General features: G+C 41.5%; 1 protein-coding gene across 4 annotated transcripts in view; it reads right to left on the bottom strand.

Moving 5' to 3' along the window:
• The window catches only part of MAPKAP1 (MAPK associated protein 1), a 265,429-nt gene extending 248,972 nt beyond the window's left edge, over positions 1-16,457 (bottom strand). For 3 of the 4 annotated variants that reach the window (XM_058445074.1, XM_032165139.2, XM_032165137.2), the window contains exon 1: positions 16,218-16,457. The gene's annotated coding sequence lies outside the window, so the exon portion shown is untranslated. Of the gene's footprint in view, positions 1-14,508; positions 14,571-16,217 lie in introns of all 4 variants that reach the window. The other variant, XM_032165138.2, reaches the window with a different exon arrangement.
• Positions 16,458-16,681: the final 224 nt, after the last annotated feature.

Here is a 16,681-nt window from a genome sequence, read left to right on the forward strand (position 1 = left end):
ATTTCCTCATCTGTAAATGGGAGTAAGTTCAGTGCCTACCTCATAGGATTGTTGTGAGGGCTGAATGAATTAATACATGTTATGTGCTTCAGTGCCTGACCCATGGTAAGCACCATTACAACTGTTTACTATTATTATTGCTATTATTCCCTGGTCTAAGATGAATCTTCAAAGATGAGAAATTGGAAGGTTGGAAGAGGGGGCAAAAGGCAACATTCGAGGTAGAAGACACAGCATCAGACAAAACACTGAAGCAAGAAACAGCAGAACAACATGTATTTAGTAACTAAAATTACATGGAGTTCAAAGTTGCTGACTAGCATTACAGAGAAACTGCTCTGGCAGCTGTATAGAAGATTAATTTGATGGACAAAACAGAAGACTAGTTATAAAGCTGTGACTATAGCCCAGAGATGATGAAATCTGAAGGCAGTGAAAGATGGTTGTACGAATTCAAGAAACAGCCACAAAATATTTAAGAGATAAAAACTGGTAGAGGCCGGGTGCAGTGAGTGACTCACGCCTGTAATCCCAGCACTGTGGGAGGCCGAGGCGGGCGGATCGTGAGGTCAGGAGATCGAGACCATCCTCGCTAACACGGTGAAACCCTGTCTCTATTAAAAACAGAAAAAATTAGTCAGGCACGGTGGTGGGCGCCTGTAGTCCCAGCTACTCGGGAGGCTGAGGCAGGAGAATGGCGTGAACCTGGGAGGCGGAGCTTGCAGTGAGCCGAGATCGCGCCACTGCACTCCAGCCTGGATGACAGAGCAAGACTCCATCTCCAAAAAAAAAAAAAAAAAAAAACCTGGTAGAACTCAGTGACTGAGTGAATGTGGAGGATTAAGAAGGGGGAAGTTTATGGCTTGCATGATAGTGCCAACAAATAAAACCGTAAACTCAAAAGCAGAAACAGATTATCAGGTAGTGGGGAGATGAGGAGTTATGTTTCAGACACAATGAGCGGGCTTCAGATGTCTATGGATTACCCAAATAGAGATCCATCAAAACACAAACCTGAGAGCCCAGGAGAAAGGTCTCAGCAAACTTGGGAGACATTAACATGTAAGTGACAGGTAAATCCATAGATGTGAATTTTGCCCAGGGAGAATACATAAGAACAGTAACCTAGGGATAAAACCAAGGAACAGCAATAGTTAAAGGGTAGCCTGAAGAAAAAACAAAAAACAGAAGCTGGAAAAAAAAAAAGTTAATCTTTGGCTAGAAGCTGAAGTTAGCTATCCATGCTGTGTGAACTCATGAATTTATAAGCTATTACTTTCTTCACTTTCCCCTCACCTCACATTTCCTAGTAAGAGGTTCACTGCTGGACTGTAAAGTCCTTGAGAGGAAAGGGCATTTGACTTCCTATCACTAATGCCCAATATATATGCCGGGTACACACATGCTTGTAGAACGAACCTGGCTGAGCAGAGAAAAATGGATCATTTCCCATCTATTTAAACAAAAGGCATGTGGAATTCCTAGAACCTAGGGCTGCTTCCAGCCCAGAGCAGAGAAATACAGAACCTGAGGAGAATAGAAGCAGAAAGAAGGCTGACCTTATACACTGTTGGAGAAAATGTAAAATAATGCAGCTGCTTTGAAAAACAGCTTGGCAGTTTCTCAAAATGTTAAACAGAGCGTTACCATATGACCCAGCAACTCCACTCCTAGGAATATACCCAAGAGAACTAAAAACATATGTTCACACGAAAATTTGTATACAAATGTTGACAGTAGTATTCGTAATAACCAAAAGGTAGAAATAACCCAAATGTCCATCAACTGATGAAGAGATAAACAAAATGTGGTACAGACATACAATGGAATATTATTTGGCAATAAAAAGGAATGAAGTACTGATCCATGCTGCAACATAGATGAACCTTGAAAATATTATACTACATCGAAGGCCACAAACTGTGAATTCCTTGTATATGAAAGGTTCGGAATAGGCAAATCCATAGAGACAGAAAGTAGATTAATGGTTGCCAACAGCAGGAGGAGGAAAAGTGGAGTGACTATTAATGAATATGAGATTTCTTTCTGAGGTGACAAAAATGTTCTGGAATTGGTTAATAGTGACAGTTATACAACTTTGTGAATATCCTAAGAGCCATTAAATTGTACATTTTAGAGGTGTGAATTTTATGGTATGCGAATTACATCTCAATTTTTAAAAAAGAAAGGGGATGGAAACACAGGAAGGCTGGAATCCATGCTACACCCTAGATTTCTTCTAATTCAAGTGATTCAAACACAAGGATACCAACAAAGTACCTAATAAGCAGAATTGGCAACAGTAACCATTAAAATTTTTAAACAATCTGTAATATAAGTTGATTACATCAAATAGACAACAAATTCCTCATGCAAAAATGGCAGTTTCCAAGTCTTCTCTTCTGGGGAAAAGAGAACTGTCATATACCTTAGTGACCTGTGTAAAGGTAACTAACCTACATTTCTAGTTGAAGGAAGTTAATCCTAGTACCAGAAATCCCATCAGAACTTCTGGCTTTGCTGAAGCAAACCCCCACACACTGGAGCAATTTCTCCTACCAGAGCACCAGACAACATTCTAATCCATACCAGAGGATCCACATGAGAAGCCCCTTATATTATAATATTTTTATATTAAGAAAATACGCCAGGCACAGTGGCTCACTCCTGTAATCCCAGCACTTTGGGAGGCCGAGGCAGGCAGATCACCTGATGTCAGGAGTTCGAGACCAGCCTGGCCAACATATGGTGAAACCATCTCTACTAAAAAGACGAAAAATTAGCCAGGCGTGGTGGCACGTACCTGTAATCCCAGCTACTCGGGCGGCTGAGGCAAGAGAATCACTTGAACCCAGGAAGCGGAGGTTGCAGTGAGCCAAGATCATGCCATTGCACTCCAGCTCGGGCAACAAGAGTGAAATTCTGCCTCAAAAAAAAAAGAAAAAAACAAAAAAAAATTGGCCAGGCATAGGGGCTCACACCTGTAAACCCAGCACTTTGGGAGGCAGAGGAGGAAGATCCCTTGAGCCCAGGAGTTCAAGTCCAGCCTGGGCACTATAGCAAGACCCCTTCTCTATTATTTGTATTAAAATTTTTTTTTTAATTTTTAAAAATTTTTTAGGTTGGGCATGGTGGCTCACGCTTGTAATCCCAGCACTTTGGGAAGCCGAGGCAGGTAGATCACCTGAGGTCAGGAGTTCGAGACCAGCCTGGCCAACATGGTGAAACTCCGTCTTTACTAAACTACAAAAATTAGCCAGGCGTGGTGGTGCACACCTGTAATCTCAGCTACTTGGGAGGCTGAGGCAGAACTGCTTGAACTCGAGAGGCAGAGGTTTCAGTAAGCCAAGATGGTGCCATTGTACTCCAGCCTGGGAAACAGAGCAAGACTCCATTTCAAAAAAAAAAAAAAAAAGTTTTAAGAAAATTACAGCTATAAAACAAATGCAATTCTTCATAACTGAAGGGAAAAAGGACTTAAGCACACATGCATTTACTACAATTTGAATGCCAATGCCAATATGATCAAAAGAAGCTAAACTCCTACCTCAGTGGGAATGGTGCTCTTAACATTGTTCTGAAACTCCTAATTTCCTTAACTAAAAAAAGGCAGAAAAGTATGCATAATGCAAATTACAAACGCTACAGAGAAAATATATGGAAATCATTTTCCCCGCCCCTCCCTCCCAAAAGAATGTTAGACACACTTTACAGAAACTGTGCTTACTCCAAGTAGCTCACCAAGTGAAGGTTACTGTGAAATACTTCAAATTCCATAAGCTCTCAGCACTGCAAAGACTGTGGGAAGAGAATGTTCGAAGCACAGACTAATGGACAGAAAGTACAAATGAAATAAGCCCTGATGCATGACTATCTAAGGAAGTCTAAACTGAAGACTCAATATATTTGTTCTGAAGTTATTAACCAAGCTTCAGTTTCTTAAATACATTCAAAACATCTGGCATATTCTTATAACTCCCAAGTATAAATGACAGAAGTCTGTCATTGAAGATAATTAAAATAATTTATTTTGCCTAGTTTAGGATAGATAAATCTCTATCATAGCTCAGACTTAAGTTTTTGTATTTTGAATTTTTTTATACCACAATGTGAATTCTTATTGTATTTGTTGCCTGTGTTAACAATAATACAAAGTTATACCAACTTGGGATTTTTATTTTAATTTTGGGGATGTGTCCATATTTTAACTCAGCAACTTTTAATCCAGTGATCAAAGCTTCATTAGCTTGTACACTGTTTCTCAGGTAAACTGAATTGCCCCATACCAGCATTTTAAGCAAATAAATAAGTACAAAACAGGCAGAGATTATAAATTAGAGCAGACAAATCTGTATCTCGCCCCACGCCGGTAAAGAGCATTCTATCAATATAGTGAAATGCTAATCTCCTAATTAACAACCTAATTAGGTAATTATGGCTTTGCAGAGGGATGCCGAAATGAAATATGACAACATGGTCACCTCTTTATATGGCACCTGTGGGCCTTTTCAGCTGTCATTGCAAAGAGTGCAATATCAATTTGAACAGATGACAAAGTGCTGTCATTTTTCATTCTGATAATATACAGAATGCTTTGGACAGTAGTTTACAAAAGAAACATCTTGCCTGCTATTTTCCTAATTTAAATATGCTCAAATACTTCGGTAAATTTTTTGCATTGTACATAAGAGAATCAGTATGCACATTTGAAAAAAACAAACCTAACTGGCCATCATGCTTAACTGCATAAGCTGAAACTATTTCTTTTTTTTTTTTGAGACGGAGTTTCGCAGTTGTTGCCCAGCCTGGAATGCAATGGTGCAATCTTGGCTCACTGCAACCTCCACCTCCCGGGTTCAAGTGCTTCTCCTGCCTCAGCCACCTGAGTAGCTGGGATTATAGGCATGTGCCATCACACCCGACTAATTTTGTATTTTTAGTAGAAATGGGGTTTCTACATGTTGGTCAGGCTGGTCTCGAACTCCTAACCTCAGGTGATCCACCTGCCTCAGCCTCCCAAAGTGTTGGGATTACTGTGCCCAGCCTGAAACTATTTCAATTATAAAGTATATGATAATTAGAAAAGAGTAAAAGGCAACAATTCATCATATTTTAACACTCATATTTTTACTAACTACTGCCATCAGAAAAATTGAAATCCAAACAAATTTGATCTTCAACCTTTTTCTCACAAAATAAAAAAAGTGAGACAGACATTCACATTTGTTAAAATAAATTAAAACAGACCAGGCCTGGCCAGGTGCAGTGGTTCATGCCTACAATCCCAACACTTGGGGAGGCCACGGTAGTGCATGCCTGTAGTCCCAGCTGCTGGGGAGGATGAGGTGGGAGGATCGCTTGAGTCCAGGAAGTTGAGGCTGCAGTGAGCCGTGATCGTGCCACTGCACTCCAGCCTGGTCAATAGAGCGAGAACCCTGTCTCAAAAAACAAACAAACAAACAAAAAACAAAGCAAATAAAACAACAACAACAACAACAACAAAACAAAAATATCAGACCTGGCCTGAAAAACTGGAGCAGACAAAACTAGTTAGGCCTTATAAATGACCTTAACCTTGTTTGATTTGCAAACATAAGCAAAACTTGAGATATGTCTTACAAATGCATATGTGGAAAAAAAAAAAAAAACAAAACTTAAGCTTATCTAGTCAGAAGCAGCCAACAAACTTATTTAACTGAGGACTTTCCAATGGTAGTGATCAACTGTATAACTAACCCATCTTCTGTTTTACTTCCACGGTCTTCCTACAAAAGCTTCCCCCGCTTACTTTCCCTCAATGGAGCCCCGGAATCACTTCTGATTTGAAGCTGCCAATTCATGAATCGCTGTCTGTGCAAATAAACTCTAAAATCTTATGCCTCAGTTTACCTTTTTAACACACATAATTTTCCATACCAAAAAATCACTTCCCGATATGTAAGCATTCAACTCACTATCTCTATCTACCAAAGGCCAACCTCAACTCCACAGAGATAGGAGTGGACTCCCTCTGAAAGTCAACACGGAGCTGTCACAGGCCTACTCATTGTCCCTGTGGCCACTGAAGAGGTGATGGTAGCACCAGGATAATGATACCACCAATACGAATACAACTCTTCTTCCAGAATACTGTCTTAAATAGGACTTTTGGGGGGAAAAGAAGGCTTAGCTGGGAATAGTAACATCATTTATGTCAGGACATATGAAACCATGTTCTAAGTGCAAAATAAAAGAGGTGAAAACTAACTTGAAAATACAATCCATTTATAACTTCACAATCACCTGCATTAGTGAAAACTATTGGTTAAAATGATGGTCACTGGCTTTACTCATATTTGTTAATATCAATTTTAAACTATGATTTATTTTTAAATAATTTGTTTATCAAAGAACATTTCTAAAACTGAGAAAAATATCAAGTCCTATAATCTCACCACCTATTTCTTTTCTTTGCATACATGTTTGACATAATTGGGACCATACTTTATAGAGTGTCATATCCTTTTTTCACTTATTATATGGTTAGCATATTAGTATGTCACTAAAATTCTTCTGAAACATCTAAGATGACTATGAATTTTCCATGATTTCTCTAATTTTTATTGAACATTAAGGTTCTAATTTTTGCTATAGTAAATATTGCTGCAGTGAACATCTTTGAACATGAATATCTTTCAACATCTCTGATTTCTTTAATAAAGATTCCTAGAAATGGAATTACAAGCTCAAAAGGCATGCATAACTTTTTTTTTTCTTTTTTTTTGAGACGGAGTCTCGCTCTGTCGCCCAGGCTGGAGTGCAGTGGCGCAATCTCGGCTCACTGCAAGCTCCGCCTCCCGGGTTCATGCTATTCTCCTGCCTCAGCCTCTCCGAGTAGCTGGGACTACAGGCGCCCGCCACCACGCCTGGCTAATTTTTTGTATTTTTAGTAGAGACGGGGTTTCACCGTGGTCTCGATCTCCTGACCTCATGATCCGCCCGCCTCAGCCTCCAAAAGTACTGGGATTACAAGCGTGAGCCACCGCGCCCAGCCTCTTTTTTTAAAAGCTTGTAATAAATACTGCCAAAGTGCTTTCCAGAAAAGTTTTACTCATTTACATTCCCACTATCAATATGAGTAACCATCTTACCACCAATCTTTATTATCAATGAGTATTAGTATTTTCATTAAATCCTTAAGCTTCATATCGTAACATTATACCTATAATCAAACACTCTCACAATATAATCAATAACAACTTTCTGTAAACATTAAGTTTAAATGAAGGCAAAGGGCCATAATTAATGACAGTCCCAAGACAGGGCCAGTCCCAATATCCAAATCCAGAGCAGCATGGAAAAGTGACCCCACCCCCAGAAAAAAAAAAGTTATAGTGCTTTTCAGTACTCTGAGTCAAAACAAAGGTCAAGTCCTAGTTTTGCCACTCACGCATGCACGCTCTCGCTCTCTATACATATATACAAAAAGTATATATATATATACACACACGTGTATATATATGTGTGTGTATATATATATTCCATCTCAAAATATATAAATATATAATATATAAATATACATAATATATATATAAATACATAATATATACATTTTATATAGATATATATTTTTTTGAGACAGAGTTTCACTCTTGTCGCCCAGGCTGGAGTGCAATGGCGCAATCTTGGCTCATGGCAACCTCCGACTCCCGGGTTCAAGCAATTCTCCTGCCCCAGCCTCCCGCGTAACTGGGACTACAGGCATGTGTGTGCCACCACGCCTGGCAAATTTTTGTATTTTTAGTAGAGACAAGGTTTCGCCATGTTGGCCAGGTTGGTCTTGAACTCCTGACCTCAGGTGATCCACCTGCCTCAGCCTCCCAAAGTGCTGGGATTACAGGCATGAGCCACCGCACCCGGCCCGGTAGCTCTATATTTTTATTAATAATTACATTACTTCTCTAAGCTTCAGTTTCGGCATTTGTAAAATGGGGACGGGGATAACATAATATCCCTTTTCTAACAAAGGGCAGTTACAGGCACAAAAAAGATAATATAAACACTTGGAAGTGTTTCTTGTTACTCAGCAGATCAATTCATATAATAGCTTAAAAACAGCATCCTGAAGTCCTTCTCTCAATATAGTAGGTAGGTGCACTAATTTACAAAACACAACCAGAAATTAACAAATTTCATGATCCAGACATGAAAATGAGTCTCACTCTTTTATAACCACTCCATCAAATCATTGCTTATTACATCATATTAACATCCTGAATGTCTTATGCCCTGAATGCCAGTAGAGGTTGGTATCCCTTATCTAAAATGCTTGGGACCAGAAGTGTTTCAGACTCTGGACTTTCTTTGAATTTTGGAATATTTTCATATATACCATGCAGTATCTTGGGGATGAGACACAAGTCTAAACATGCAATTCACTTATATTTCATATACACTTTACACACATAGCCTGAAGGTAATTTTACACAAAATTTCTTTTTCTTTTTTGAGGCAGGGTCTCCCTCTGTCATCCAGGCTGGAGTACAGGAGCACAATCATGGCTCACTGCAGCCTTGACACCCCAGGCTCAAACAATCCTCCTGCCTCGGCCTCCCAAGTAGCTGGGACTACAGGCACACACCACCACACCAAGCTAATTGTTTTGATTTTTAGTAGAGACGAGGTCTTGCTGTGTTGCCCAGGCTAGTCTCTAACTCCTGAACTCAAGCAATCCTCCCACCTTGGCCTCCCAGGATTACTGGTTATGAGCCACCTCACCCAGCCAGTATTTTTAATAACTTTATGCATGAAATAAAGTTTTAACTGCAACCTGTCACATGAGGTCAGGTGTAGAATTTTCCAATTGTGGCATCATGTCGATTCAAAAAGTTTTGAATTTTGAAGGATTTTTTATTTTGATTTTTTTTTTTTTTTTTTTTTTAGACAGTCTTGCTCTGATGCCCAGGCTGGAGTACAGTGGTGCGATCATGGCTCACAGCAGCCTCAGCCCCCTGGGCTCAAGCAATCCTCCCACCTCAGCCTGGAACTACAGATGTGCACCACCATGCCTGGCTAATTTTTTTGTAGAGACAGGGTTTCATTATTTTGCCCAGGCTGCTCTTGAACTCCCAAGCTCAAGCGATCCACTCATCTTGGCCTCCCAAAGTGCTGGGATTAAAGGTGTGAGCCAGCAAATCTGGCCCAGATTTTGAATATTTTGAGTAGGGATGCTCAGCCTTGACCTGCATCTCTCCAGAAGCATCACAGTACTTACAACGTACTTACATATATTGTTTCATTTAGTCCTCACTAAGGACTATGTGAGATTGGCATTATTGTCCCCATTTTGCAGACTGTCCAGCTTACAGACTGACAAAGCCAATAATCAAATCCAAGTGGGTCTGCCCAAAGCCCCATGTCACACTGCTTAAAATTCAAGTCTGCACTTCGGTTCTTCATTAGTCTCCTTTATGTCGGTAACTAAGGTTAAGATTAAATATTTGCTTTATTTTCAAAAGAAAACCATTCCTTCAAACAATTTTCTACCAATTTCTCTGCTGAAATGGTACTTATTTATAACACAGTACCTTAAAATGAGTCCATAAGGAACTGGAAAATGTTATTTTTTTGAAGTTTTACACATTCAGTACACTTTGCATCAATAAAAAAAAGTATATTCATAAAAGTATACTCAAGTATAGGATATTAAGAATCTAACACTGCATATATTTAGGCATAAATGTAACATAACATTCCACTTATTTCACAAGCAATTACTATAACTTAATTCCAATAGTTATTCTAATACCTTCTTGTTCTTTCTAGAATTTCAGGTTTGTTTTTTAAGTGGTTTCTCCCATTTTTCTCACTTTCAATTACATAAAACTGTATTCTACTTTCAGTCCAAATTTTGTGTTGCCTATATTAAATCCATTTCCCCAATATATCTAGACTGCTGCCAACTAAAGTTAATAAATTTTGAATGACTGCTCAGGATTTATTCTCTTTATTTTTATATTCTATGTTATTTCCTTATACAATAGAGTATGAATGAAAACAAGTATCTACAAGACCAGTATTTCTTCAATTTTCACCTTGTGAAAGCTGGGTATTAAAATAAAAATAAATTAAACTCTTGGGCTGGGAACTCCCTGACCATATTTCTCTCACCGTGCTGGGTGTCTCTATGCTCCCTTTCAATCTTGAGTATTATAGTCAATAGGCACTGCATGCACTGGGGGAGCACCTGGCCCATCAAGGGCCTTTCCCAGAGGAAGTAATGAATAAAGAACAGATGAAGAGCTGAGTAGTGGTTCCTGACCTGCCAGCAAGAGAGGAGGCGCAGCATTTTAAATTTGAGTCATCTCCATTGGAGTCTGCCAGTAATCAGTTGTGTGACTTTAAGCATATCAATTAGAAACAGAAAGATTGGCATCCCCAAAAGAAAACCATTCTTTCAATTTTCTACCAATTTCTCTGCTGAAATGGTACTTATTTGTAACAGTACCTTAAATGAGTCCGTAGGGAAGCGGAAAATGTTATTTTTTTGAAGTTTTACACATTCAGTACACTTTGCATCAATAATAAAAGTATATTAGTAAAAGTATATTCAAGTATAGGATATTATGAATTGAATTTCAGCAAGACTTGAATTTTACTCCTCATTATTTATCCAAAAAGGAAAAAAGATCCGAGAATTTGTAAGTGACGTGACCAGACTCCAAAGGCTGTTAGTGGTATCCGCATATTCAGGATGCAAATCCCTCTCTAGTCAACTGCACTTTCTACCAAACTGTGATTCACTGGCTGTTAGTGGTATCCGAATATTCAGGATGCAAAACCCTCTCTAGTCAACTGCTCTTTCCACTAAAGTGTGATTCACTGGGTGCCGATTTCTTCATCTCAAAAGGTGATGATTACCCCCTCTGTAATACTGCCTATCTCATAGGACTATGAAGACTAAAGAAAATAAAGTATACAAGAGCATTTAACAAATTTACCATACCACTTCATACTATTGTGGAGAGGGCCAAGAGACAAGAAATCTGGTAGCATTTAAGTGCTAAGAGCACAAAATAGAAGTGTTATAAGGTCATCTCACCAGCCAGATCTATACTTTAGCTTGATTATACAATAAAAGCATTCACCTTGCCACTCTCCAAAACTATCAGTGCAAGCTACAGTGCCCCCTCACACCGGCAATCTACCATGAGACTTCTAATCAATAATCAAAACATTGTATTGTACTTCCTGCTCTGAACACCAGGTACCAAAATTTCAGCGGCCAGGTAGGTTGGAGTTCACAATCAGGCAGCCTAGAATTACACTCAGCCCACAAATATGTTTTGATCAACATAATTTTTAACGGCAAATTTTTAAACTAAATACATTAAAATCCACCACATGCAGTGGCTCACACCTGTAATCCTAACAATTTGGGAGGCCGTGGCAGGAGTATTGTTTGAAGGCAGGAGTTCAAGACCAGCCTAGGCAACATAAATAGACACCGTCTCTACAAAATTTTTTTAGAAAACTAGGCCAGGCGCAGTGGCTCACGCCTGTAGTCCCAGCACTTTGGGAGGCCAAGGCAGGTGCATCACCCGAGGTCGGGAGTTCGAGACCAGCCTGAACAACATGCAGAAACCCCCTCTACTAAAAATACAAAATTAGCCAGGCGTGGTGGCGCATGCCTGTAATCCCAGCTACTCAGGAGGCTGAGGCAGGAGAATTGCTTGAACCCAGGAGTTGGAGGTTGCAGTGAGTCAAGATTGTGCCACTGCACTCCAGCCTGGGCAACAAGCAAAACTCCTTCATAAAAAAAAAAATAAAAGCAACAACTAGCTAGTACACGGCCGGACCCAATGGCTCACCCCTGTAATCCCAGCACTTTGAGAGCCTGAGGCAGGCGGATCACTTGAGGTCAGGAGTTCAAGACCAGCCTGGCCAACACGGCAAAACCCTGTCTCTACTAGAAATACAAAAATTAGCTGGGCGTGTTCATGGGCACCTGTAGTTCCAGCTACTCAGGAGGCTGAGGCAAGAGAATCGCTTGAACCCAGGAGGCGGACGTTGCAATGAGCCAATGTCACGCCACTGCACTCCAGCCTGGGCAACAAGAGCGAGACTCTGTCTCAAAAAAAAAAAAAAACAACTAGCTACACATAGTGGCATGCGCCTGTAGTCCTAGCTACTGGGGAGGCAGAGGTGGGAGGATCGCTTGAGCCCAGAATTCATGGCCGTAGTGAGCTATTACCATGAAACTGCACTCCAGCCTGATAGGACGATACCCTGTCTCTAAAAGTTAAATAAATAAATAAGAATACATTAAAATCCAGATATCCAGCATCTTTTCCAAAAAGTGTCAAAAGATCCAAGGACACTGGGCCCACTTCCTCACATGGCAACAAGCAAGTGGAGCTGAGCAGCAACTGTCCCCTTTAGTTTGGGCCCGTGCTCTCCAGTTCATCAAGGCCCAGCCTACTCATCCTAGTACATAACAGGCATCGGACTTGGAGACCACTGAGGAAGATGCTCAAACAGAACAATAATAATAATTTAATGAAGATTTGTTTACTCTTTCTTGGCCTGTTTTTTGTGGCTCTATCACACATTAGCTGTGTGACTCTTAAGTAACATATTTAACCACTAAGTCTCTTAAATTTAACACAAGCTGAAATATGATGACTTCTGAGTCAAAAAACTTCACAAAAACTTCAAACTCACAGAAACAAGACAGGGCACCTCCCATAGGGAAAAAACGTAATGTGGCCAGGAATGGTGGGTGGCTCACGCCTGTAATACCAGCAATTTGAGAGTCCGAGGCAGGCGGATCACTTGAGGTCAGGAGTTCGAGACCAGCCTGGCCAACACAGCAAAACCCCGTCTCTACTAAAAACACAAAAATTGGCCAGGATGGTGGCACCTGCCTATAGTCCCAGCTACTTGGGAGGCTGAGGCACGAGAATCTCTTGAACCCAGGAGGCAGAGGTTGCAGTCAGCCAAGATCATGCCACTGCACTCCACCCTGGGTGATAGAGCAAGACTGTCTCAAAAAAAAAAAAAAAAAGTAATGTGACAGAAGTCCTTGTCATATAATAATTTGACATCTACGACCGCGTCCTTAACAGTAAGGCCTATACATCAGAATAACAGATTGCTAGCAAATTATCTTAGCCTGAATCATATAAATCCACTCAACTGAAAAAGTTTCTGAAGTCTTCGGGTATAAGTCAATAAGCAAAACAAGCTCCCCCACCCAAAAAAGAAAAACATTTAAAGTAACAGATTAGGCTATGAGCTCCTTTAGTGCAGAGGCCACTTCCATTCCTCGTGATCCCTCCTGTCTCAGTGACTGGCACACTGAAGCTACAGCTCAAGGGCAAGTTTCTCTCTGAATTCTTTCCAGAAGGTCCCCATCCACATCACAAAGAACAAGCAACATGGTGTAGTAATGAAGAGTGCAGATCTCAGTGTTCAGCAGATAATCCCCTCTATCTTACAGCTCTACCAGCAGCATAAACTCAAGGAAGTTATTCAAGGTCTCTGTGCCCCAGTTTCCTCATCTGTAAAATCAGGATGCTAATAACACTTCTCACACAAGAAAAAAATGAGATAAAGCATTTAACATCACACCAGCAGAGTAAGTACTCATTACCTACCATCATCAGTGTTCCCTTCTCAGTGTTCTATGGTACCCCCTAGGGACTTCTACCTTAGAACCCACAGTACTTTATTATAATTCACCTGCGCGCACACACACATCTCCTCTACTGGAATGTCAATAACCTCAGGATAGGGACCCAATTTTACTTCTTTTTGTATCCCCAAGGTCTAACATTTTGCTTGGCACTGCTGAAATGAATCACAGATCCTCGAAGTTTTTATTAACTGGAAAAGTTATTAGCAGAAACTGGAATTTACCTCCCTTGCCTGGTACTCAAGCCCTCACTGACTCTGACCCCTACTGCCCCTCCAACTTTACATCCTTGTACCCTGCTAAAAGAAGCAATGACTCGCTTGACTCAGGCTGTAAACTCATTCACCACTCTAAAACCATGCCTCAAGCATTATACCTTTGTATCTTATAGCTATTTATTTCGGGAGACTTTACCACGTACTAGGCCCTTTATCCCCATTAGTCCAATAAATATTCACAACACTCCATGTAGTCAATATTATTCCCTAGCCCAACCCCTAGTTGAAGAAAATGATGCTTTGAGTTATGTGCCGAAGGTCACATATCCTGTAAGAGCAGGGACCAGGAATTGAATCCGGAGTCCATGCTTATTTTCTACAGACTGTCTTCTCTGCTCATATTCAAAGCTGAGCTAACCTACCTGCCATTTCCTTGCCTTGGAAGAGCACAGTCTTTACATTTAAAAGATTTCTGTACCATTCATTTTAACATTCATATGTTTTGTCCTATATACCTTTTTGTTTCAATATGTACTTGCATAAAAAGAGAGAGATGATGTGAGAAAAAGGCAAGACATGCAATGGAAAAAGCACAGATTTAGGCATCAGACAGACCTGGGTTTGAATCCTGGCTCTGTCTCGTACCAGCTGTGTAATTTATTATGGGTCTTCCTAATCTGTAAATTGAGGTTAAAATGATTAAACAATAGAAACCCCTATATAATACCCAAATACTCAAAGTTTAGTTTACCTCAAATTACAAAGCACTACCTGGCCACATCCCATCCCTCAAAGGTGAATAACCCATTCCCCTCCCGCACTACCACTGTCACAAGAACTCTCACACAATGTACTTATCACGGTGTTAGAATTATTCATTTCCCTTATCTCTCTTTCACTAAATTGAGCTCCCTGACAGCAAAGACTGAATCTTATTTATCTCTAATTGCCTAGCATGGTACCTGGCATATATATACATATCCATATTCAGTAAACATTTGCTAAGTTAAATAATTGTAGATAAAAATGAGCGCTTATAGAATTCTAGAGGAAAAATCATTTCCAGGTGGGGTTGTCCTGAATTGGTTGGGAGAGGCCAACTCAGCTGAGCCGTGGGAAGCATCTCAATAGACTGAAAGAGAAAAGGGGAAACCTAGGCAAGATAGGGAGAATGTTCTACAAAAATCGATGGAATAGGAAAGAACAAAAATGATTAGAGATCCTACTTATTTAGAGTAATGGATCAGGATGGGGTAATTAAAGAAGGAGACCTTTTCAAGCATAACTGGAAAGGTAACCAGGAGCCAGATTAGGAGATGTAAGGGAGTGTAAGTGCAGTCTGGGACACACAGTAGTTGAAGGTAGGCATGAGCACACAGATGAATGGGAAAGGGCTACCAGCATGCCCTAAATCCCGCAGGTGTGTAAACTGAAAAACATGAAAACAATTATTGCTTCACCAAGAACTCTTTCCGTGTTTACTAGGCATCTTGTGTGGGCTCATAAAATATAAGGAATAAAACCCGTATCTAGGCTTCTGCTTAAGTGGGTTTTAACATTACGGATCCACCCCTTCTGCTTGTCAGAGAATGAGAACGCTGCTTTTTTTAAACCAATGTGTCTCCATTTGACTCTTCACACCTGGGAAAGGTTTGAACTTTGCCGATTTGGGTTTATAACAACATGGTGCTTGGCACACTGCCAGGTACTGTGGTGGGCTTCCAAAGTGACTTTCGTTTATTCAAAAGGAATTTTTAACCAATTTCTGAGTCAATTTGGGGGTCTCTGGTTAAAGTCATACTCTTGTTTACACTACAATCTCTTCTTCCCAGCCTTAAACAAATCTAAAGGACTCCTTGCCACTCCCATAAACAAAGAATGAATCAAAGTTCCAGCAATACTGTAGCTAGAAAAAAGTCTGTAAGGCTGTTAACCTCTTTACGGGGGATGGGGAGAAGGGACGCAAGGAAATGAGGACCACACAGTCAAGGCTTGAAAACCTTGATTTTCACATTATGAAGACCAGGGCACCTAGATATTGTCAAGTGCAGGGCCAGAAGCTGCCGGAGTCAACTACACCCTCCACCTCCACACTACCAGGTCTGCTGGCTTCTTTTCCCCTAAACCACACACCCGCCTCAGACTCCTGACAGCCTCCAGTTCTGGAAACGGCCAGGAAACGAATGCTCCCAGGCCACCTGAACAAGGGCCCGGCAGGCGGCCCGCTGGGCAGCGCTGAAACTGGAGAGGTGAGAGGGTCGCCAGGTGGGCAAGCTGGTGGGCTGACGGACGGGCGGGGAGCTGGCGGCTGGGGCAACCTTTACCTGAAGCTGCTTCCACACTACGGGCCGGGTCGGCCCCGGGACACGTTCCTGAGTGGAGGGCCCGGCTCCCCCACGCCTCCCGGCCCCTGCCCCCGAGCTCTGCACTCTCGGGATCCACGGGGACCGGCGCTCCTCCCGGCCCGCTCAGCTGCCGCTTCCCGGGTTCGCCCTCATACCCCAGCTGCTCGCCGCCGCCGGCCGGCCGAGCAGCAGCCCTATTACCCCGAGCCGCACACGACCCGGAACCACACCCCGGCGTTCCGGAAGTCCCCGACCGGGAAGGAGCCTCTGGCTGGGGACGTAGTGCGCAAGCCCCAGAGCTGAAAGCAAGGAGCCGTAGCTTCCCGCGGGGCGGGGCCAGGAGGGAGGCCGGGCGCATGCGCGCCGCTTCTCCAGTGCAGGGAAAGGTCTGAGTCGGAGACTTAGTTCTGGCAAGATGCACCAGTGCCTGGACTTGCCTTGAG

Source organism: Hylobates moloch, unplaced genomic scaffold, assembly GCF_009828535.3.
Source record: "Hylobates moloch isolate HMO894 unplaced genomic scaffold, HMol_V3 SCAFFOLD_10, whole genome shotgun sequence".
In the NCBI taxonomy this organism is placed as follows: domain Eukaryota; kingdom Metazoa; phylum Chordata; class Mammalia; order Primates; family Hylobatidae; genus Hylobates; species Hylobates moloch.